This window comes from Poecilia reticulata, chromosome 9 (genome assembly GCF_904066995.2).
Source record: "Poecilia reticulata chromosome 9, P_reticulata-male-v2, whole genome shotgun sequence".
NCBI classification, from domain to species: Eukaryota; Metazoa; Chordata; class Actinopteri; order Cyprinodontiformes; family Poeciliidae; genus Poecilia; species Poecilia reticulata.
Window position 1 is genome coordinate 27069536 of NC_088838.1, and position 25943 is coordinate 27095478.

Below are 25943 nucleotides of genomic sequence, written 5' to 3' on the forward strand. Positions count from 1 at the left end.
TTCACCTGCATATTTGTCTCCTAGATAAAGTAACAATGTAGTGCTTTTATTTTTAGCAAGAAGAAATGCAGTTCTGCTTTTAGTATTTAGCTCTGCGTTCAATCATTTCAGTCACATATTCTTAAACGTGGCATTGATTACACATCTTCTGAGAAGGAGCGTATGCGTAAGAGTTGATTGCAGTTTAGCTCTCTAGGTACTCTGCATATAGTTATTATTAAAAACTAAATATGTTTTCATGTCGTCGTCTTTTACAACGAAGAGAAACGGTGAGTGAAGATCATCTGGCCCCTTTTAGATATCTCTGACAGGTCTGCAGTATCAAAGTGTGAACCACTCTGTGTTGATATTGTACATTTGTCCTCTGCACTTTAAGATTTCAGAGTTCTAGTCTTTAGTTACTGCTTACCTTTGTCAAGATAGTTCGTTTTTATTTTACTTTAGTTTTCCAGATTGCCGTACAAGAACTTAAACAAATTAGGAGAAATAAGAAGAGAAAGTGAAACTATTAATCAAATCTTCAATCACAAATAAGACTATACTCTCTACTCAGGTCTCGGACTGGTATGCGACGTGGCGTTCAATATTTTATCCTAGAAAGCTTCAACATGGGCCAAAGGGTAAACCTTGACTCAAACTCAGACGTTCCCTCCTGTGACTCAGCATATTGTTCATTAAGAAGCCCTGAGATCACAGGCATCCTCTGGTTTCTAGTGATCTAAATCTTCTGGCGATGAGTTTAAATTTGAATGACGCATTGCAAAAAATGACCACGTTTCACAAGCACCGGGCAAGAAGAGAAGTTTTTCAGTTTTAATATTGAATAGAAAGCACTAACTGACAGCGATGAGGAAGAGCACTCTACTTATGGCAAGTTTTAGCATTCGCCGGAAAAACAGGAAACCTAAAACGCCACCTCTGTTCCCCCTTTCTATCCAATCATCCTCAACCCGAATGTCCCAAGCTGTCTAAACTTCATCTCTGCTTCAGAGTTTTAGCTGTTAGTGTCATCCCTAAGGGGACACTGAGAGAGAGATGGGAGGCGGGGTGGGATGAAGGGTGTTGGTGTGAAAAGCTAACATTCCCCAACACACAGTGATGACTATGTAAGTATGCTTATTACACTTTTTTTTAGTGTCGATCTTCTTGGAGTTTGAATGGGGTACAGATGTGACCTTCAAACCTCAGCAAGTACGTAAGAGCAACATGTGGAGTTAACGCTGAGGAATTCGTGCGAAACGTTTGTATGCACTAGACTTGTTCATACAGTATTTGACAAAAGTGTTCATACTTGTTGATATTTAAGGATTGACGTATGTTACAGATTTTTGTGATAAACCAACAATACAAAACTGTGACGTGGAAGAATGTTTTTCAAAATGAAACATGTGGTGCACATTTTTATTCCTCTCTTTTTCTCTGACCTCAAAAATCATATCCAGTCTAATTTACTGACTTTATAACTCAACTATTTAGTAAATAGAGTTCACCAGAGTGTACTTTAATGTGTGGTTGGAAAAAAATATGCATCATCCTAAAAACTCTAACCGTCCTCACCATAAAACATGGTGGTGGTGGCGTCATGCTATGGTATTATTTCTTTCAGAAGTGACAAAATCTGGTCAGAGTTGACTGAAAGATGATTTGAGCACAAAACTTTTACAAGGCATTCTGCATAGTGTCCCAACCTACTGAGAGCTGTGTATGTTATTGATGAAGCTGATGCAAAATCAGATAATGAAGCCAAATTCTTATTGGGGATACGTCAAGTATGCCAGCGCATTTGAGACCTGTAGCACTGCTGTATCCATCCATACACCCACTGAGCAGTGCTGGCACATACAAACCTTCGGTCTGTAGGGCTTCAGTGATCCACTTATTATTTTCACTGATGTACAATTTGTTTCTAAGCCAACAAACCACCTACAGACTGTGGTCTGGCAATTCTAGCTCATTAAATGCTCTCAGTTCTGTGGCACAAAATTAACTCAGCAGGGCAGCTCTGTTTCATGCAACAAACAACCAGTTCTCTTTCGGCTTATAAACTTCTAAATAGATGCCTTATTTATCGATGTAAGTGCTTGTTTAATAGTATCGGCATTTCTACGTGTTTAAAAATGTTTGCACACACAGTGGTGTGATATTTTGTCACAGAGGGCAAGTTGACTGTGCATTTTAAACTGAGTCATAACATATGAAAAAAAAAATAACCCTTGATAATTTTACGTGGTGTTTAATAAACTTGTTTGAAGTGCACACGAGTTATAAGTAAAGTGTGATTCACGCGAACTGTAATTTTCACTATGCATAAATCAAGAAATATTTCCATGTGCATTTATTGTGCATTTGCCTTGGTGTGTTTACGCAGTGATCTAGTTTTTCTGTGTGTATTCCTCCATGTCTCTGTATGTTTGGGGTTGTCAGTCTGCCTGTTTGGATGGATGTCTCAGCTGGTGAAGCAGAGCAACATCACACATAACTCAGACAGGACTCAGCTCGTTTTGACAGAAGGGGGAACGGTGAGATGGTGGGATGGCGGGATGGCGGGGAGAGGGAAGAAAAAAAAATGTCTTTAAACAGAAAGTCAAACATTAAATTATTTTTGCGAGTGTTTTTGTTCTAAAGGAGACAATCATAAATTCAGGTATTCAAAGTTTAGGCAATGTATGCTCCTGAATTATACAAGCGTATGTCACCCACAAAAACCAACACTGCTGAAGTTTTTATGATTATTATTATTATTATTTCCAACTCGATCACAGCTTTTCCTCTGTGACTACTCAGCTTTTGCTCTACTTTGGTTTGATCCATCAGAGATTATACTGAGAAAAATTATTCTGCTTCTTCTTGGTTGTCAGAAGTCATGCGAAACACTGAGAAACATGTTCCCTGAAATATGCAAAGATTTCTTTTTAAAATGTAAGAAAACAATCTTTTCTGCACTAAATAGGGATCCATGGATAATAGATGTGGAGAACTCCTGCTCTAAACTACAACATAGAAACACAAGTGTTAATCTCAAAGATTAAATGAAGGTGTATTTTCCAGAATATCAAAAATCATTGCCATTTTGTGCCAACTAAAGGGTGATTTGCATGCAATCAACGCTTGCAAAAAGGAAGTAGATATTCAGAGCTTTTAAATAAACAAGATTCTAAAGAGTAAAAAGCAAGAGCTTTACCCCCTTCATAGATGAGTCTGGGGAATCCTTGCACAAAAGCTTGCACACACACTTTGCATACACACACATTTGCTGAGCTCGACTTTAGCCATTTCAAATGCAATTTCCACTTTCTGAGCTCTACCTCCTTCATCCCAGTGTACCTTCTTGCTAACCGTGCATTACATCAGCTCTGGGAGGAGTGCCTGGACCGCATGGTGTGTGTGCATGAAGGTAGAAGGAAGTGGGAGGAAAGACTAGGAGGCTCAGAGCCAGTTTTGGCTGCAGCAAAGAGGGTCTTTTCAAAAAGATGTTCTCAGTGCAAGACTTGCCTCTTGATAATAATAGTAAAAAAGACAATTAAGAATACTACCATGGATAAACAAGCTCGGTTAGCTCACAGGAGCATATGCTGAGTTCATTGTGCAACCACTGTTTGAAATTATAGTGGATTATTATGTATTTTCATAAAACATCTTGTGAGCCTCATTTCAGCAATACACTTTAAAAGCTAATGTTTCCGCAGGGGGGGGTCTTTGGAAGTTCAGATGGGGCACATATGTCTAAACGAGTCATGGAGAAGATGTCAGAGCCCAGGCTTCTTTAAAAAGAGGAACACCAGGGGAATGCGCCATGCGAGTTCTTTGTAAAAAATTTAAAAACACGGTTCTTCCAACTATTTTAACGCGTCATGGTTGCTTCTTGTCAAAGAAAAACATTTGTGTATTTGCGTTTGTTAGCAATGATGTGGAGGATCTTTAGATTCGCTCCTGTAATCGTATTTAGTGATTGGTTCATTATTAGTAGCTAAATGGCTTGACACCTACATGGATTTATTGGGATACTAAATGTTTGCTCTCTTTTTTTTATAATAATCCAACAGGCATGTGTACACATGTCTGCAAACACTTATGGTTGTATCATATTGAAAATATAAAATAACATTAAAAAAATAAACCAAACATGACTGAAGGGAAGTGGAACCATATAAATGATGAATTAACTTCTTTTTCATGTTAAAAATAACCTAAACCAATCATTTTTGTCTTAAAGTTTTATTGATACAATCTTTAATCTTTGGTTTTATTTTTTAAGTTAATTGCATGAATTGTACCAACAATAGTATCTAACATGTCTAATTTATTTAAAATGGGTCACTCTGAAAGTGACACCTTGAGTCTTCACCTGTATGAACATGAAATCGGAAAAATCTACAAAAAATAATGATTTAAAAGTAAAACCTTCAAAGCTTTCTTCATATGTATGGAAACAAGTTCATCTTGACGATGACAATGTGCCAATTTTTCATCAGAGGGCTGTTGAGATATATTTTGGCTCCCTGCCCGCCATGTTGTGTTGCATCTTATTGTTTCAGGCCACAGCCACACATTTCTGATGTGAATGCAGATTTTTTTTCAAAAACAGAATAGAAAACATCCACTTTTGGTCCTGGGTGGCCAATGTGTTGTGCTTGCTTTGGATTTGAATAAAATAGCTAACTCGTCTCCGTAACCTGTCTGATGTTTAACAGAAACAAATTCAGTAGAAAGTGAGACAGACGTTGGAAATCCTTTGCTGCACTTTTGTTGTGGTTTCTAATTTGGAAAGTGAGTCTGTTGTTGTTGTTTCTTCTCATGCAATCATCTTTCTTCCTATCTAGCAAGCATATTTACTGAGCCAAAAAAATGGAGCTGTAATTTCAACCAAACATATTTCCTTTCCTTGGGAAGCTCAAATATGGCTCCAATGAGGTGATTCTAAGGTGTGTCTGGAGTGCAGTAAAACACTCATCTGAACAGTTGGGATGTAGATTTAGGGATATTGCTGTAAGGAATGAGATGGTTTAGTTGCAATACTGAGAGGCTGGTGTCATTAAATTTATTTATTTTGGTTCTTTCATTGGTGGACTCTAAATGCTCATAACACGGTGTTATTTTTCAGATCATAATCTTCACTATTTTTAGAGATAATTGCGAGACACTAGCTAAAACTGTGCTGTTCATTGGCTATGTCAGGCTGTGGGCACCAAGGACATTTACATATTTTTGTGATTTGTGTGTGATAAGATGAAAGTTGTGCATTGTTGCTTATGCAGTCGCAGTCTTGTATGTAGACAGGCAGTTAAAGTTGAAATAATGTGCAGGAACACTAGCAATCTCTGTTTTTATTTATGTTCTGGATTGATGCGTTGTTTGATTTGTTGAGGAAGCGCTATAATTGGACAGAGTGTTTGACTCACGGTTGCTACATGTTTCAGAGGAAATCCCTTTCATCATTTCATCGCTCATCTAAAACATTCCCACTCTTTTATTGTCTCGTTCTCTTGTTTCTTCTTTTATATCCTCGCCATCAGTGCCCCCTTCATTCTCACTCTTCTGCATTGTCTTTCTGCCATTTTTCTGTTTTTCTTCTCTTCTCCTTTTCTTCTTATTCGTGCCTCCTCTCGTTCCACCACCTCCGTCTCTCTCTTTGCAGCTTGCCTATCTGCATGTCTGTGTTTTGGCTGTGTGGGCGCCATCCTGTCAAAACCTGCTGTGTGTATACGGATGTGTGTATCACTGTTCCTTTGCTTTCTGCACTTAGTGTGGTTGTGTTTTCTGTTTGCTGTATGTGTCTAAATTACCTTGATTATTGAGTTGTGTACGGTTTACTTTTTGTGGTCGCTCTGAGTCCACTTGTTTTCAAGTAGCTGTTTGTGTTTGCATTCCAGTGTATGTCTCTGTGTTTTGTCAGTATGTGTGTTTTCCATGCATGTCTTTGCATCTTCGGGTTATGTTAAAATATTTGCGTCCCAGCACATCTTTTTCTGCATTCTGGCATCCCACTGGCTCAAAGAAATCTTAGTTTTCTTCCTTTTTTCAGGAAGAATAAATATCCACAGCTTCGATCGGCAGCTATCCAGAAACTGACTTTTATTTTACCACGCCTAATCAATGCATCCTTTAACGTGAGGGCTGACTTACAGATACACAAACAGATACACACAGGGAAGGAAAATAGCTTTGAGATTTTCCTAGCCGCAGGTTTAGCTTTTCAAACGGAGTCAAGTTAGGATTGTACTATCAAGTGGCTCTTATCTTGCTTCCCACTGTTTCCTCCTCCTTCTATCATGTTGGAAAACTTTCTAGATGCACTTTTCACTTGACACAAAGGCTTCACCCTTGTGAAATGACACATATTTATGCATGTTCATATTTCAGGCTCACAAACATGTGAGCCTTAAATATCAATATATAAGTAACGTTAAAATATTTCACACGTCAAGGTGTATTTTTACTACTTCTTGGGATTTTTTAACATGCTTGGTTTATGCAAAGTTCATACTTTTTCTTTTATATTACCTCAGGTAAGCATGTATGGGGCAGAAAAAGTTGAGTTACATTCTCAAACAATTGGGAAATTTACTCACACATTGATAGTTGGTGACAAGCAACGAGGTCACAACTATAACAGATGCAGGTCAGTGTGCCCCAACAACCAGAGTCGCAAAACACTGCTTTACAGCATCTAATATGAGATGTGAACCGTACTGCATGCATTTAATATTCCTGATTTAAGTTTAGATGTTTTCAATGATGCTCTGAAATGTATGAAGACCCATAGTAAGCAGAGTCATGAGTTTGTGGCTGACAACAACCACCGGTTACTGTGGAGCACGTGTGCATTCAGCCTTTGTCATACTCAAGTTATACTTCAGCAGTGTGTTTATGCTAGAAGATGCTCCCCTTGGTGCCTTTGTATGTCAGTATAATGAAGGGTTTTTGTCAGTATTGCCATAGCAACTTGAGCTCATGCAGAGGGTGGCACTATCACAGAGTGAGGGGGGGAAACTTGGTACTCAGTTTTTTTTTTTTTTTTTTTTTGGGAGGAAATTAACTGTTTCAGGAATACCACTTAAATGTTTTTTTTTCTCTATTTGTGAATCTCTTCCACTGCACCTGTACTCATTTTACTCTTTCCCCAAAGGTCTGCTCGAAGTGGAGAAAACATCAATTCATCTATCCATGTTCCTATGCAGTGATGTGAACATGGAAATCATGAAAATATAGCTCTGATATAAAACATCAAAGCTTTCTCAATTACCAGATCTGTTGTCCTCCTTGAAGTAAAAAAAAAAAAAAAAAACTCCAAATATGTCACAAAATTTTACTGTACTTTAGCTGATACCATAATACTGAGGTAACTTTGAACTTATAAAGCAATGCTACAGGCAATGCACAACTACAGCTCTTTTGAAGAAGTGACCAAAGTCACTTGATCCACAAGGGAAAAAAGAATTCCAGTTTTCAAGTCAGTATTGAAGTGTTCACTATTCTTTTGGTGTTTTGGTCGCTTGTTTGCGTACTTTTGGGGAATGTAATGACTTTGATAATTCTTTTCCTAAAATCAGTGGCGGATATTGTAGAAAACTTGGCCAGCATGCCTCTTTCATGTCACGTGGAGGACAGGGGTAATGACTGTGAAGTTGCAGATTGGAATGAATATTCAAGGCATAAACAGCTTTCAAAGGACACATGAAGATAAAACATCAAATCCAGCCTTTGAAAGACACTCATAATGTAGAATAGAGAAAAGATGCAAGTAGCATATGTTATTATAAACCAGAAGATTAAGTTGGTGTTTATGCTCAATGTTTTGACATGTTTAAACCACAGTTTAGATATGTCTTTAACCTGAACATCTTTGAAATTAAACTTAAAGGATGTAATCTTTCCAGTTCATGATTTAAAGTAAGAGTACAACACATGATGATGTTTTTCATAACCTACAGGAAAAGTAGCAAAGCAAGAGAGAAGCTCGTCTACAAGAGAGAAGCTCTAGGGAAGGATGTCATTCTAATTCTATGTAATACCAATGCATTGAACATCAGCTTCTATTTTAGGCACAGTAGCCCCATTTTTTAACATAATGAACAGCTGCTGGTCATATCCTGAGGAAATGTCGTCTGCAAAACGTGGATTGTGCTAGTTTCAGCAAGTTAATAAATACATGGTGTGATAAATATGAATTGTGCTCCTCTCTAAAGCCCAGTTGTCCCCCATGCCAGTGTGAAATGCTGGAATATCACACATATTGAAGCTTCATGGTTCATAATTTTTATCATCCTGTCCTGGTCATCTCCTCTCCTGCAACACCAAGTGGCCAAACTCTTTCATTAAAGCAGGCGACGAGAGGGAGCATTCTGCAACCACAAACCTCGTGACCTTCTCTCCACCTCTCACCATGCCTTACTCCATCTCTGTTCCACTCAGACTCTCTTTCCTCTTTTGCCTCTTCTGCTCTCATCCTGCTCTCATCCTTCTGTTCATCTCGTTCTCCTCCACTTTACACAGCCGTGATAATGTCGCTTAACCTCTCATCCTCTGCTCTTCCTCGCTGTCCTTGTCTGAAGCTGTCGTCTGTTTTACACTCCTCTCTCATAGAGACCACTCATCAAGTCTTCTGTTGACTTTATCTGTTGGATGCTGAATGAACTTCTCAAAAGACATTTTAATTTTAGTCAGTTTTCCTAACGATTTCTTTTGATGTTGCACACATAGTTTTTTCAAAGCTTTTTCATCAGATATTGCTGATGGGACTATATTTTCCCTGCTTTACACATTGACCTCTGAATACTACCACTTACTAGTACTACTTGTGGCTTTTAGCTGTTAGAACAGATCATTTTCACTTGTTTACCATTTAAATTTTATTTGCAGATTTCCCAAAGAGACATATTTTTCCTCTTACTTTCCGTGTTACCTAAAGGAAATAAACAAAATATCAAATGTCATCTTTTTTGCTTGCTATGCCTAGCGTAAAACATAATAAACCGTTATGACAAAGCGCTTTCTTTTTCCAATTGGCCACTTTAAAAAGCCTGATGTATCCTTCCTTTTCAACAAGCACTCTACTGAATCTAGTTCTAAGTCATACAAGCAATCTTTTTTATGCTGACTAAAACATACACCAATATTTCACTTAGGTTAAATCAAATGACACAGAAATGGTGTGTTTATTGTCGATATACGCTACACAGAAGGTTGTGCTCTGGATCGTTGCGAAATATCCACTTGTTACAGTAGAAGAGTTTTGGAATCGAGAGGAACCGGTGATTTTAGCTACACATAGCAAGAAAATAATGACTCAAAGATGAACGTTCTAAAATTTACAGGGAGAACAAGAAGATGTTAAAACCAGAGTTGAAATTAATTGAAATATTGATGCATTTCATCTGCTCTTTGAAGTGGGAATTTCTGAAGTGGAAAAATCTGAACCGAATGCTCCCTGATGTTACCTTTTACTGCATATAACCCATTAAATCAGTGGTGCTTTGCAATCTCAAAAAGTCAAAATGTTTCTTTACCGTTTGAAAACATAGAATGCAAACATTATTGGCTTGTATTATTAGTTCTAGTCTGTTCCACTGAACTTGAGTTTTTGAAATTGTAGATTGCATAAGCTTGTAATTGCCACATCCAGGGTCTGACTTCTATGAGAAATTAAATGTGATGTAAAACTGGAGGTTATTGCCCTATTTTCTAGTTAATTAAGTTAAAATCCAGAAAATGTAGGTTTTCATTTTATGAATGTCTTTATTAGCAGTGTGAAAGGTAAAATACCTCTGGTGTAGTATAACCCTGGCTTGTCCTTTCAAACTTTGGATTCATGTAACAAAACAGACAAATGCATCATAACACAAAATTGTGTTATGATGAACTTTGGTATGAGTTTTATAGAGTAGTAAAGTACAGTTCATTCAAAGCTTAAACATATTTTTTAATTTAATGTATTAAATAATACACAACATACAAGTTGTTTGCATAAATTTGCTCCTTGGAAACACATTACTATTTCAGTTGCCACCTGTCTGAAATGCTGCTTGAATGTTTTTCACACTATTTGAAGGCACCATGACGAAAACTCAGTACGGTGATGTGAGAGACTGACGGACAGTGGGAAGCAGCAGCATTGAGCTGAAAAGGGAGGTCATTCTGAACAAATGCACTTTTCAAGATAAACTTCATTGGAGACAATGGGGAGGTGGGGGTAGAGATTAAACCAATCAAATCCAGACATTACTTTAAAACTGAATTTTTTAAAATAAGTAAAAACTGAGAGGAACTTACCAAAAATAAAGTGGAAATGGCCAACAACAGAGTCTTTGATATTGGGCTGGAGGCAGGCCATTAAGGTGAAGCTTGGAAGTTGAGGGACAAAAGTTGTCTCTAAAATGTTAGAAAAATAACTGCAAAAGTAAAAAGAATATCCTTTAAAAATGATGCTATAAAAAAAACATGAGTTGCAGTTTATCTTCCCTCAAGTAAAATGTGGCTTGAGGCTTGATGTGTCAAATGGATCATTTATGCAAAAAAGAAACAACTTCTTGTCACATTACCCTACTGACATTAACAACATTTTCTTTTTGAGTTTGCCCAAAGTCAGATATACTATTCTTCTCTTAGCTGGTTTTAAATATTCCCAATAAAAATGTAGAATGAGGTGAAAGTATTCTCTGTCTGCTTAGGTTTGTTGGCTTCTATGTTGTGGAACAAAGGCAAAGGAGACGGCTGATGCATAAATCCTGGACCTAATTTCATGTGGCATTTAGATTCCTTTGACACAGTTTCCATACAAATCACAACATGTACTATCCATATTTTTAACCATTCATTTCTCTTCATGTGTATTACAAAGTAACCTGTTGTGCCAACTTCTTCCTAACACATTACTGCCATCATCTGGAAGAAATTATCACATTTATGCAATATAATTATCACGCTTGTACAATAAAATTTTTGCGTTTCTACAGTACAATTAACACATTATAACATTATGGTGTTCAGAAACCCATTTTCCTGTGACAGCAATACCCTTATGTAAATTGGTTCTGTTGAAAGAGCCATTCAAATGTTTTTTTGCTCCACGGTTATTCCAAAGATAAGAATTTCACAACAGTTTTCATAGTTGTTAGTGTTGTACCTCTACATCTTATCAAATTATTATTTTTAAATATTTTTTGGTCATTACACACACAAACCCTGTGGAAATTTGAGACGCTTTTGTGTACATTATTTCTGTCTGTTGGGGCTTCCAGTGGAAAACGCAGTCCTAGTTGTGACTGACATGACTGGCAATAAGCTGGAAGCAAGTCTTACATCTAATCGGTGTAGCTGACTACAGGCTCTTGATTCACTTCACTTCCAATTATTCGATAATGCAGAGGGGGTAAGATACAGCAGAATAGCAGCTTAGTGCAAACAGGAATAAATGATGTCTTAAGGCCATGTGCTTCAGGAACAAACAGCAGAATCTCAGTTAAGATTAATAGCAGGGACCAAAAAAAAAATATTTCCCTAAATCAGGTAATGAATTAACTCTTTTCAAATGTGTCAAACGTCTCCTCCTTTCTACTTAAAATGTGATAGTTGTTTTTCCTACAGAAAATGGGCCACTGTCCATTGTGCCCCTGGTTGCTGTGTGTTAATCAGCTTATTTTTTGCTCTCCAAAAGGGAGACTGCAAGCCTTCTGTCCAATAAGCGAGTGCTGGGAAATCACAACCGTAACACTTTTTTCCTTTTTCTTTCATTCTGTCTCGCACGTTTTGCTTTCCTCCTCGAGATCAAGTTCTCATAACTCTTCTGGCGTTTTTTTTGGCTTTGCATCATTCTCTCTTCTTATGTTTTCACCCATCTATCCCAAAGAAAAGAAGCGGTAGTTGAGAAAAACATTAAGGTGCACATTTTGACATTCTGTGAACCTGGGGTTAATGGGCTATAGTGGGTGGAAGGATTAATGGAAATATAGAGGAAAAATGGAGAGGTGTAGAGTTAGGAAATAAAGGAAAATGAGGCAACAGCCAGTAAAACAAGGGGAAACGGAGAGTAAGCCTTGAGCGTTTGTATGCTGTGATTTCTGAGGGTTCAGACAGTTATAAGTAGATCTAGCTGGACATTAGTACAAGTAAACATATGCCCCTTTCACACAACCTGTCCATTGCAGGACTGCTCCCCTATCATGCTGCGCAGTTTTTGTGAAACTGTGCAGATCATCATAGCTGAAGCTTAACCCCCTTCTGTATGAATGAGGAAACCGGCATAGCGGGGCACTGGAGTTGTTCTCAAGCCTCTAACTTGTGAATGCTGGCTCTATGTCTGAAAGCTCAAATTCCAGTAGCATAGCACCAAGTCACCCGCTCTGTGTGGCTCTAAAGGTGAGGAAGCACTGCGTGATGATGGGGATAATTTAAAAACCATTATAGGATGATACCTGTGTGGAAAAGGTCGCTGTGATATAATATTTTATTATATGGACTTCTTGGCGCACAGACGTGTAGGTGAACGTGTGAATATGGTGATAAGTGTTTGCACTGGGCACGTTGAAATGAAAAGGTGCGAGTTCAAGTGTGCGCGCTCAGAAATGAGAAACCTTCAAAGGCCACATTAGCAAGTGCCTTAAAAGCCAAGTGTCAGCTTTTCATATTCTGTTAGTCGCACCACACATATTCCAGATAAACCCGAGCACATAAAGGATGTTACTCAGCTTTAATCACACAGCTTGATGGTGTGTGTGTGTGTGTGCGTGTGCGTGGGGGTGCGTGTGTGTGTGTGTGTGTGTGTGTGTGTGTGTGTGTGTACGTGCTTTTTCAAGGCCTCTAATAGCTTACTCTTCCACAGTAATAGATCTGTCATTCAGCACAAAAATAATGGGCCACACAATTTTGTGCAAATTTCCAAGAATTTTACTTTATCACTGACTTGCAAATAAACACACACAAATTCATACACACTCAAAAGCCCCTTTTGTAACGTTATCAAGCTGTCACACTTCCAAATTGAGGCATGTGTTTGCATCAGTCATTTTTTTTTAATTGGTATGTTAAGATTACACACCCTGCAACACACACACACGCGCACGCACACACACACGCACGCACACAGACACACACACATGGGCGCGCACACGCATTCACAATCACATATGAATTGTATAAATGTAATTCATGTATTAAGGATTAGGTCACAAGCTGTCACGTCTCCTCTCCAGTTATAATTAAGGGTTATGTAACACAATGCTGCCAAGCACACTTTAGGGACTCATGCACATCTCATTTTGAGTTGTACACACACTTGTGAGCACTTCAATGGACGACACACACATGCATATCTGGAGCTCCGCATGCTTGCAGAAGCAAACAAATGTACAAACTGTTGAATGAGAGCAGATGCAGTGTACGGTGCCTTTGGGTTGAAAAAGTCAAAAAGCATGTGAATTATTTAAACAATACCCTGGAAGAAGAGATCACACACAGCCTTGTGTTAACATTTATAAAGAATAAAAGCATTGCAATGCTATTGTGGCATTTTAACACTGTAAAGCAAGACTTTAGGTAACGTGGGTAAAACAATAAATGCATGATTGTCATGGTTTTAGTCACTACAGAAAAAAAACATCTTACCAACTTGTTTTAAAAAGTTGCAAGAGTCAAACTGGAATGTTCATATAAAGAGCCATTAACCATGTAGAGCTGCACGTTGGGTCCCAGTGCTGCCTCTGGAGCTTTTTCATTTCATTAACTGAAAAAAACCCCCAAAGTTTAAAAAAAAAAAAAGTGGATTAATTTCTGGCTCAATCACACAAAGACATCTGCAGAGAATATTTCCAGACTAAGGTCTAGTAGACATGAAAAAGTCTAATGCACGCTGTGCACAAATTGGGCTTTTGTGCAAACTCTGCACCTCGTATAGTGAAAAAAATCCAGTCTCCATTTCTTTTTCCTTTTTTTTTGATAAGTTCATCTTGTAACTTTAACCTGCGATTACTTATTTCACTGGGTATACATTTGATTAAACACAGTGGTCGATTTCTATTACAAACTTTTAATGGCCTCTAAGCTGCATAAGAATCCACATTTATCTTTCCACCACACGGTGAGCAGAATGGTAAGAGGAGAAGAAATATTCAAAGATCACTAGTAAAGACTAGCATCTTGGGATTACAAAATGTCCAAAATAGTCGTTTGGAAGGTATGCCAGAAAAAAGTACTTTTTGTTTTACCATTGTAGATGTAAACATGGGGAGTTCAGTAGATAATGTTAAGATTGAGACTTGGCAGCAAATGCTCCAGGAGGATTTTCATGAAACCGTTTAATATTAACATATGGTTTCTATGGGCCTGTTTCTCTTCCAAAGATTCTGGGACATTTGCTGCATGTAAAACGTTTTAAACTGTGAAAAACCAGGATATTTGAAACAAAAATATTCATTTTTATTTCTGAATATAAAAACTGCCAGCGGTTCATAACTGGGTCTTTCAAGAGGATAATGATCCAAAACAAAATCAGTCAAAGAAAGTCAAAGACTGTCTCTTCTACTCGCTGTATAGATGTACACTATGTTGTATTTTTCTCAAATCTTTGGTGTCAGATTTTTCTGTTTTATGATGTTTTACTCATCTACACCAGCAGTGCTGATACGTGTGGAGGAGGCTGCAGATTAATGTTAAAGTTCTGTCTCAGCTGAAGATAACAGTATTTTATAAAACAGTAATATTGTTTTATTTAAACATCAAAAGACTTGTATCAGTTTTAAAAAGATTAACTGCTTTTTATTAATTAGTAGCGATTAATCGATCAACGGCTTTGCAACCTACAAAATACATTTTTGTTTTAGTTGGCAGCGCTTTAATGAACTGGGTATCAGTATATAGGCTATTGGGCAAGGGAGCAAGCTCTTTTAATAAACTAATGCAAAAAACAAAAATAAGGGGACAGGATGGCTGCTGTGAAACTATTCAAAAGCACTGCACAACCTTACAAAATATTTCCAGATTGGACATGTTAAGTCCCCTAAATAACCCTCTTAAAATCACTTTTTCACTGATCTGAGATCTATGAAAGAAGAACAGAGGAATGAGAAGATGGATGGACATGAAGATAAATAGATAACTTGGCTTCCAGCCATCAGATGAGGCAATGCAGATATGTGGAACATGAATGGGAAAAAGAAGAGATGGATGTATGAATAAATGGGATTTCAGTTTGGTTCCAAGCCATGGGAATGTCGGGGAAAGAAGTAAAAAAAAAAAAAAAATGAGGCTGACATGAAAATAGAAAGGGACATGGATAGATGATAATGGTTTTTTTCCCCATAGTTCAAAACCATGGCTTACATTGCCATAGGAGAGATGGAAATGGATAGATGAATAGTAATGGGATTTCTGCCTAGTTTAAAGCCATTGGACTTAGCTTCATGTTTGTTGTGTAGTGACTGACTGAAAGCTGCTTATTTGCAATACACTGCTGTAAACCAAATGTTACATTAGTTATTGACAGTAAGCCTGCTCATTACTGCGACACTGTAACTCAGTCTTCCACTAAAATAGTATGTTCACAATGCCTTCAAAATACTAAAGGAATGCAGCCACATTTGCAGATATTTTATCTTAAATTTGCACATAAACATTTAAAAGCTGAGTAAAAAAAGATTGTATTTTTTTAACTTTTGGAGATGAAAACAAAGCTATTTCACTGACATTTTTCTCTTAAAAGGTCAAAATCATGAAAATATGTATACCCACATCAAAATGTATAAATCCACCTGATATTCCAATTGGATAGGAAGATATCTAAATAATGCTCTAGCATTGCATTTTTTTTCAACACATCCCTCACTACTATAGATTTTAAGAAAGTAATATTCAAATGTTGCACCTATGACTAAATATTATTGTTATGCTATATTATAAACAAGCTATATTGGCAGACAGATTCCCTCACCTCCACATGCTAAATGCTTGAAGCAAATCAAAATGATTGACATGCTTTTGGACTAATTTAGAAAACAATAACCTTCTGGGTGCAACTTTCTAACATCTATGGCATGAAATAAGAATGTGACACGAGCCACAGGAATGTGTTGGCTTTCTCTGAAACTTGTGAAAAACCTGAACTACGGACTGTCCTTTGCTGCTGGAAACATTATATGTTACAGACCTTTGTTATTTTTTTAATATTTATACTTTTTAATTTTTTTAAGCCTACAATGAATCATTGTCTGGTTCCACAGAGAAAATGCAAGTTCAAAACAAAAGAAGTCTGGTGTCATACACTAGAGAATAAAACATTGTTTGCATTTTTCTCTGAGAGAAAGAGAGTTAAAAAGTTACAAATATTGTGATGGCATTTTTCTTTCACTGCTATATTGTATTTGTCATGTTTGTATGCTATAATATAGTAACCTGGATGTGTATTTGGTATCTATATTTGCATACAAATGTTGTGTAATATGAACTCAGAGATAATCTAGTGGCCACATTGTTTGTGGAATAATATATTTCATTGAGATAAAGTGCTATTGTGCCGTAAAAAGCTTTCAGGTATTTGTTATACTCGCGCTATTTGAGTGTTAAATCATTTTGGTTTTTTTTTGTATATAAAGACACTGAACTTCCTGTATATAAAACGCTGTCTTTAAAGTAATATCCGACTGAAAAAATAAGCATCCTTATTTTCTGCTCAGACAAACGTATTAGAGCACTTATACTTTTTTGTTAAAGCAGATGTGTACTCTGTCACCTGCGCATGTGTGTGTCTGTGTCCTTTAGTACGCAAGTGAGTATGCGTCCATGAAAGGAAATGTAGGATTACCAGCTTGCTGTAGTGAGATAGGGTAGGATTAGGTGAGGAAGAGACGGCGGATGGGGGGGAGCAAAGGCAGGAGGTGTGACAGGAGCTAAGATAGAGAAACAAAGAGATAGATGGGTGACAGTCAGTGGGAGGAAGAACACTAAAAAAGATCAAGCTGGGATGGCCGTTTAAAATGAGAAAAATAACATGAAAGCGAGCAAGGGGGAAACAAATAGATAAAGGGAATATTTGCCGGTAATTATTACTGATGAGCATACAGCATGAGCCAAGTCATTACAGAACAATCTACCTGTAATATGTACAATCTCTATTTGCTAGACAGTATTCAGTGTTTTCTTTGGTGTCTCTCAGGCCTGTTTCTGATGGACTTTATAAAAATAAGTTCAATTTAATTTTCAGTAGAGACCATGCAAACAGCAAATCAGCATGAGCTCCACGTTTTGTGGTCAAAGTTAAAATGACTATTTATGCTTCTCAGTACTATCTAGCATATTTGGAAATGGCGTCTATTTCTATAACAGGCGAGTGTGTTGTCTTTACCACGTTGGTCCACTTTTAGCAAAGGAAGAGGGTAACTTTGGCAGCTAACTTGTTAAATTCTTTATTCCATTTCATCTTCTGGAACTAAAACACTACAAAGCTGCACATTTGGACTAGATAGATATACAAGTAGTTTGAATATTAAGGTGCACAAATACGACTTATCTAATTAGATAAATTGCTGCTTTTACCAACAACCCTATGAAGCTAGTTGAAGCTACTGTAACTTTTCTGTAACTTCACCATCACAAAAACAAAGAAGCCAAGTACTTGACAGTTATTACATATATAAAATGTTGCATAAAGATGCAAATTAGTCAACAGCCCTGTTCCCTCTGCCACGACCAACACCACAGGTTTAAAAAGATTTATGAGATTGAAATGTACTAATTTAACTAATTTACATTTGTGTACTGATTAATTTTTTTATTTGTCCCTCTGAGATGCATCAGCTTTATGTTTGCAGAAATATGTTGGCATCAATAGTTTGCATATTAAGGGGTTCATGTGCTAAGTAACATTGCTTTACTGACATTGTGGCTGCTTACTCTGTGTAAGAACAGTAATATAGCTGAAGTAGAATCTATGTAAACCCATTTCAATCGTTTGGTGTCATATTCTGATGAAATCTATATAAACAAATCCAGCTAAGACATGATCAGCAGTGAACCTACCGGGGATACCATGCACATCGAGTTCTCTACGATTTTTGTTTACTCAAAATGTTGAAATCTTGTAAGATTTCACAGTCGTAAATGGCTCTATTGATAACGTCTAGGGAAGAGCTTCTCTTGTTACCTTTCAGGCGATATGATCTTAGTAGGTTGTTTAAAGCGTGGCTCTTATTTAATGAGGTCAATGTAACTGACACTGAGCTGTGGCTTTGGGTTAGATTATCAGTGATTACAGATCATGTATCCAGCACTTTTAAAGTCACACTTATACCCACTTTAATTAGGGAGAACAAAATGGCCAGTGTAGCGTTACTGCCTTCTGGTCCGTCCTGAAATTAAACAAAAGGAAGCACACCAACTCACAGAGAAGCAAAACTGCTCTTGCACATTTAATGTAAGCCAGCTGCTTAGAGGTGAGCCCTTATTGGAAAAGTCTGATCACAAACAAATGTGCTTAAAAAAATGCAACAAAAGTTGAAAGAAAAAAAGTCAACATTACTAAATATTTGCTTGAAATTCTCCAAATTTCATTGAGGTGCAACAGTAAACTTTAATGTATTTTACTGAGATTTCATTTATATTTACACACCAATACACAGTGCTGCATATTTGTGGATGAAGATGTCAATAGAGACCCATAACCCAGGTGAAAGAATTATAATTTGTGGTCTCTATAAGTCTGTCCTGTAAACACTGTGGTACGAGGAAAAGTTATTGTTGAAAGTAAACTTTGATTTCAGTTGACTACAACCAAATGGGATCTTTTTTGTATTGGCTTGTACAGAAAAGCTCCACATGAACAGTCACCCTAGCTGTGAAGCATAGTGTTGGTAGTGTCATGCTGCAGAGAAGATGTTCTTATCTGTGTGAAAGATATTGGTTGTCACACATGTCCTTATAAAAACGGATGCATGTTGTCACAGTTGACCTGACTGAAGCCTCAAAACGACTTTATGAAATGCAGTACATTTCATGTGCACTTTTACAACACACTATGTATGGTTGTAGCGAAATTGCCCTGTATAATTCTTTCAAAGGAAAAGCTGGTACTATAATTAAATTGTAATTATAACAAATTAAGAATTTTTTTTATCTTTATGATGCAAAGATTTAAACATTTTTATGTTTCCCTTTGTACATTTCAGATAGTTTAGTCGTTCATCCTGCTCTCTTGCAAATTGAAAGTTGGAAGTGCCAACCTCCAACATCCAGATGATTGTGTTCAAGAATAAATATGTTGCCAATAATAAGAGTGTGGCATTATTAAAAGCAGGTGTGAAAAGCCTTTGAGTTATTAATGTTTGTTTATTTCTAGTTGCAAACTGGCTCTGTTGGATTGAAATGAAGGAAGAGGGAAGCAATAAAGGTGGAGATGGCTGGTTTCCTGAGCTTTATGCTAATCATCCATCACTTATACTTTCTCTTCACTGCCAGTGCCTGTTGTTGTCACACAGCCAGTTAGGAGAAACACAACTTTAGGCACATGCCAATTCCTTCCTCTATCAATCTGATCATCATTTCTATGTTAATAAAATTAACCAATAGCTGTAACAATTAATGTAGCTAAATTATTTGAAAATGCAATGTGTTGGCTGTTTGGTTGTTCTTTAATGTACACAATGGAGATTTTTATTTTTTTTATTTTTTTGCAAAAACCAAGTTGGAGTATCTTATACTTTCAGAACTCATATTACTCGTTGACATACGTTAGATCCCAAAACATACCAAACATTCGTGGGAAATAATGGTCCCATTAACACGAAACAAGCACATTTACACATGTGCAATGGAAATATTGTTTCACCAAATCCCAAATGTAATATGCTTATTTTAAGATCTGGCAGATGTGTATCAGAACCCAGTGTATCTAACCCAGAGATAATTTCACAAGAGAATATTGATAAACTCGGCTGTTGATTTGGATATAAAACCTTAATTTAAGTTTTATAGAGCAGAAGGTTGTCAATATTAGATTACAATGACAGATTGTTTTGCTTCTCTGTAGGAAGAAAACAAAAAACAAAAAACACTGATTTCCAGATATTTCACACTTAAACAGTTTTTTTAAATATATATTTTGGAATAATCAAATAATTATTTCTGTTACAATGGAAAGTGAATTCTGCATTTTGAAATGACTTAAACAGGTATTTAAGTTTGGTAAAGAAAATGTGGATATTGTTGTTTATAAGGTGGACCTATAACCTTGGGTGACTCATAATGGAATTATTTTTATTGATGCTTGTCATAGTATTCAAAGAATGAAGCTTGATTCAGAACAAAATTAGACATATTGGTACATAAGGACTTATACAAATTTAGTGATTTCAAGTTTTTGCAACTTCTACAAAGTCTGGCTTTGAACAATTATAGTGCACCATCTGGCAGTTTAGGTAAAAGGAGTGTTGACACAAACACACATACGCAGACACACGCAGGAAAACATGTAGAAAGGCACATATAAACAGCCAGGTTGTCGCACACTGTGGTGCACTGAATTAGCACTTAATAGCTATACAGCTGTTGCTTGTATGTGACATCACACCTGCAGGTGAGACACTTTGGTGACAAGTGAGAGGGATGTCTTCTTCTGTCACATATCGAAGTTGAGAACTTAGAAAGAGCAAAGTGTGACCAAAAAAAGTGCTCCAAGTGTGTGGATGTGTCGTCATGAAGGTGTGTATATACAGCTGTCTTCATTTTACAATTGTGAGTCAATGATGCAGCCAATTCAGAAAAATATTAAGCATAAAGTAAAATTTTTAACACTCACACATTTACAGTCCCATATGCATCAAAGATTTAATGCCAGGAGGGTCTTGGCACTGTTAATCAATCTGGTGTGTGCGCTGCTTACACCCTCCCACTTGCTCTCTCTTACCACAGGGAAGAGGTAAAGAAGCTTGACTGTTTTTTTTGTCTGATTTTACATATACATGTACATTTACATATCATTTTTCAAAGACGTAAAAAAACCAACAACATACTTTTATAAAAGTATTGAAACTTGAAGAAATGAAGTAGAAACAGTCAAACAACACAGCAACTTGTTTAAAAGAACATACAATTAATGAAGTGTTGAATGCCAGAGGAATAAAAAACGGGATCTTTCTAAAATAATTTAAAAGAAGACAGTGAAGGAGCCTGCCTAACATGTAGGTGCAACCCGTTCCAGAACTTAGATCTTCAGTCTTGTCTTTGGAACATCCAGGAGCAGCTGGTCTGCTAACGTTGGAGACCTTAAAGAAGAACATGGGTGAAACATTTCTGGATCAAGGTCATTGAGACATTTAAAAACATAAGTGAGGAGCAGTCGGCACCAGAGAGTTGTGTTCTCGCCTGTGTCATGAAGTTAGAATGCGAGCAGCTGTAATTTGTGTTCCAATAGGGCTGGCTTGTCAGATTAAAAATACCTTTTGACAATAGCAATATTGAAGCAGATGTTAAACATAATTCTTCACATATTGGTGTTATAATATCTTGATGTTAAATGTTGCATTATCTATAACTTTAAGTGAAAAATCACCAGCAGAAACAAAGACCAATCAGTCTGTGTGTAACTAATCTATTACATGTTTCATTTTGGAGTTACTGGGATGAGTGAAATTTTTAAATAGACAAATTTTTAACAGGCTAATGGACAATTTTCTAATGTGTTCATATTCACTAGCAGGTTTTACATGATTCACCTTGAGTCATCTTATTTTCAATAATTAACTCATGATTTGATAAATTTGTCATTTAATTGCAGAGTTAGCTCTTTTATAATCTGCCAATACCTTTATAAATAATTTCTGCTCAAGATTTACTGCACGGTTGCAGTGCATCTATTAATGAAGAGCACCAATGAATGTGGCTTGACGATGTCATGGGGGCAAAAAAAAGAATTAAAATGCTGTTCTGCAGAAAATGTTTAAAGGTTTAAACCATATTGAGGTTAAGGAAAATAGATGTACCTCAGTGAGCACACGTCTCAGCAGTGGTGTAATGTTGGAGACATGCTGCAAAGCTTTTTGTGTCTCTAGGCTGGTTTTATGCCCCTTTTAAATACATTAATGCGAATGTGTGTGTATGCGTGCTGACCACAGTGAAGTTGCAGGTGGCATCCCATCTTTCACTCTGGTCCCTCGCAACACGCACACATCCACACACACACACACACCTCTGTGTGAGCAAACCCTGTCCCTGTAATGAAGTTTAATGACTGTAACACTGTGCCAAAACAGAATGGGAGGGGTGGAAAAGGCACAGCGATATTACCTGAAACTATATTACCTCTCTTAAAGTCCGTAATGGTTACTGTACAAGAGAAATAACAGGATTGGCAAACTACAACAGCTGATGCAACAGCCTCAGTGCCTTGTGCCAAAGAAAATTAGAAAAGTCTGGTTATGAACTGCAGATGTAGAGAAAAAGAAAAACAGAATCTCAGCATAAAGCATTAAATTGGGAACCTATTAAATTTATATTTACCGAACAATGATTTTTACTTGCACAATCACGGGTTTTACTTTCCGAAAATAGCAAGTACGACTTGAGAGATTCTCAGCCAAAACAGCTGAGCATAGCATGATTCAAGATGAGAATGCTAGCAATATTCTGGTAAAAGATGTACCTACTTCAAGAAAACCAGTAAAAAAAAATATAAAAATAAAGTTTGACTGTGAAGGCCAAATTGGAACTTTAGAACAAAATGTTTATGCCCTCATGTCAGATGAAAATTTGTAGCACAGGTAGTGCTTTTTTCCTAGACAAAAAAATGTAATTGGAAAAAAAAGGTATTTCTGGACATCTCTTAAAGTAAAACTCAAGACCTGTGGAAATGTGATGTTTTCATTCATGGAACTAAAAAACCCAGCCATAAAGAATGCTGTAAAGTTCTTGTACGGTGCTTTATTAGTCTACTGATGAAGTATTTCCTTACATTTCACCTCCCTGCACTTTAGCAGCTACCCATTTCCTACAATCTTGACAATATCCAGATCAGATATTGTAATTTCCAGACTGCAAGGTGGCACTTCTGCCACTTTAAACACAGCAATGCACTGCTAATGCTTGACTTTTTAATGAATTTTGAAAGGCTGAAGTGGTGTGTGATGAAAAGGGCAGCACAAACTCTGAGTGAGCCAAAAGTGTTGCTGAGAGAGAGAGAGAGAGAGAGAGAGAGAGAGAGAGAGAGAGAGAGAGAGAGAGAGAGAGAGAGAGAGAGAGAGAGAGAGAGAGAGAGAGAGAGAGAGAGAGAGAGAGAGAGAGAGAGAGAGAGAGAGAGAGAGAGAGAGAGAGAGAGCGCACACATCCTGAGTTTCCGTGGATGGACTTTGTAGAGTTTAAATATATAACATCGTTAGTCATGATTAGTTTAAAAATTTGAGTCACTTAGTGCAAGAATCTAACAGTGATGCTGTTTTATTCATAAATGTGTCTATGCCATGTATTCAAATTTTCAAACTAAGCTTCATCAATGTTAATGGCCAAGATAGATAAGCAACAAAAATGGAAACAAAAAAAAACATTTATATACCTTTCATAGCTTTCAAGATTTAAACTAGTTGTAAGTTTCTCAAACTATTATTAATTTAGATCGGAGCTCAAGTCTTTCTCTCCTGAAAAATGTTTTTATTTTATAACAACCAATTAATTCAAATGAGTACAGAAGTCCAAACTCCTAACAGCCTGATGGTTTAGTAGAACTAATTCTGGGCCGTCATTAAGTGACTGCATTTGTTTCTTTTTTATCCGCTGTAGACAGGAGGTCATCATTTGTATTCCAGTCGATGTCGTCTTGAGTTTGTAGATAAATTTGACTGTATTATGTTTGTTTGTGCATTTATGTTTATGAATAATTTAAGCTCTTCAAATGACTCAGAGGCAACAACAGGTACTAGTGGTTTTGATTGAATTAGTTCACTGAAACCAATTTCCTTCCATCAAAATGACCTCAAACTGCAAATAAGGCATTTTTCTTTGAGTGTTTTTGATAAATTCTGGTTATTTTGTTTAAAAAATGAACTAACACATTTCCCTAATTTTAAAGGTAACCTGAAAATATGCTTTCAGATCTTGGCAAAGCTCTGTGATTAGATTAGCAGCTGTTATTCACAGAGACAGTGATCAGAGTGACTTATATCAGCCGTATTAAATATGAATCATAGGCCTACATTCTGTTCTTTTCATTCTAATGCTATTTTATTGTTCTGTCATGTCGGATTTTGCTTCTATAAGTTATAAGCAAAAGTGGAAGATGGAGACAAACATTTATGGGGAAAACACAGGCAATGTTTTTTTTTCTTTTCTCTTTTTTTTTTTCTTTGGTCTCTCTTGTTGCTACTTTCTCCGGTCTTGGTAGTCGGTTTCTTGTCTTTAACCTTCAGAAAAAGATCCTTTTGATACCGAGCCCCAATGGAAAAAGTGTGGGGGTTTTAAAAGCAGTCTGTTCTATACACACCTTACTCATCTCACCAGTTCAAGTAGAACTTTTGTTTTCCCTATAATTTATTCCTTTCTTTATGCTACAGAGGCTCCCCTTTTTTTTTACTTTGTAAAAAAGGCAGGAAATGTGGCTCTGTGACAAACATTATTCATCATTTTACCTTGCTGCCATTTCCCCTCGTTCCTCTATCACTTCCGTCTCCATCTATCTTATTTTACATCTGTCACTTCTCCAGAAGCGAACTCGTGTTTTTGCCCTCGGGCTGCAATGGTTGGCCAAGCCCAGTTGTTAACCAGCCACTTACACTCTTTCATCTCCACACATACACCGACTTTAAATTATGTCTGGCTGCCGGCCAAAGTTGCTAGGCAGACTTATTTACAGCCACTTCCCAACATCTGGTGGGTGTTAGCTCGCAACCTCAATGGTTGTTTAGCATCACAAAGTGGAACAAGCATCACAACCTGTATTATTAAGAAGTGTGCCATTCATTTCAGAAAATAAGTAATGTTTTCTAATATTTCATTCCCACATGATTTTTCTGTTTTGCATCATTATTTCAAAGCCTCTTATGCATGGAGATGTAATAACAATTGAAAGGCAATAAATGAACCACAAATGCTGCTTTAGAAGCATGTAACAATATGAGGATGCATCAGTTGGTAGGAGAAGAGGGAATATTATTTTTAATCAAAAATGGATGTTTATCTGCCTTTTTCATCATAGTACATTGTAATGATAATAATGGCTACACTTATGTACATTTCTGTATTAAAACGCAAGTCTCATGAATTGTATTATAAAACTAAACGTAGTGGTAAACAAATCATTTTGCTCTTATGTATGCACATGTTTTTCTCTGTCCCACTGATTGCTTGTTCTGTTATCTATTTATTTTTTAAACCTGTTTGAAATAAATATAGTGAGTTTGGATTGATGGAATCTAATCACTTGACTCTTATCTGAGAAAATTGCTATGTTAGGATAAGGCAGTTTCCTTCTCTGAACAAAGTTAAGTTTCTCCCCTGCTCCTTGCCTCCCTAGTCAGGAAGGATTTTCAGCCTTAGCTGCTGCTCCTCTTTCTATCTGGGGAGGTTATACTGAACCTGAGGCTTCTGGGTCTTCAGCGCAGTATCTTAGCATCACTGTGGTTTCTCTCTTTCTATTCAGGATTGAATTGTTAACATGACCACAAAATAAGATATTTAATAAGTTTTTTTTTTGTTTGTTTGTTTTTTTTAACTACAGGTATGAAAAATGGAACAAACGATTATTAGGAATTTTTAAACAGCCAAACACAAAATGACAAGTATGTGGAACAGAAACATTGCAAAGGAAAGTGAGAATATTTATTTTGTTAAGCTAAATGGCCTCCATGAGAAATTTAAGGATTTCTCAAGCATTCATATAATAATCAAAGCAACACTTTAGGTATGTTTTTGATAAGGAATTAACATTAGAACATTACATAAAGCTCAAAGTTGATTTTACATAATACCTGCAATTTAAA

General features: G+C 36.7%; 1 protein-coding gene across 1 annotated transcript in view; it reads left to right on the top strand.

Annotated features, from left to right (window-relative positions):
- Nucleotides 1-25943, top strand: part of LOC103469947 (transmembrane protein 132B) — a 243194-nt gene that overhangs the window by 66740 nt on the left and 150511 nt on the right. The gene's annotated exons all lie outside the window — the stretch shown is intronic.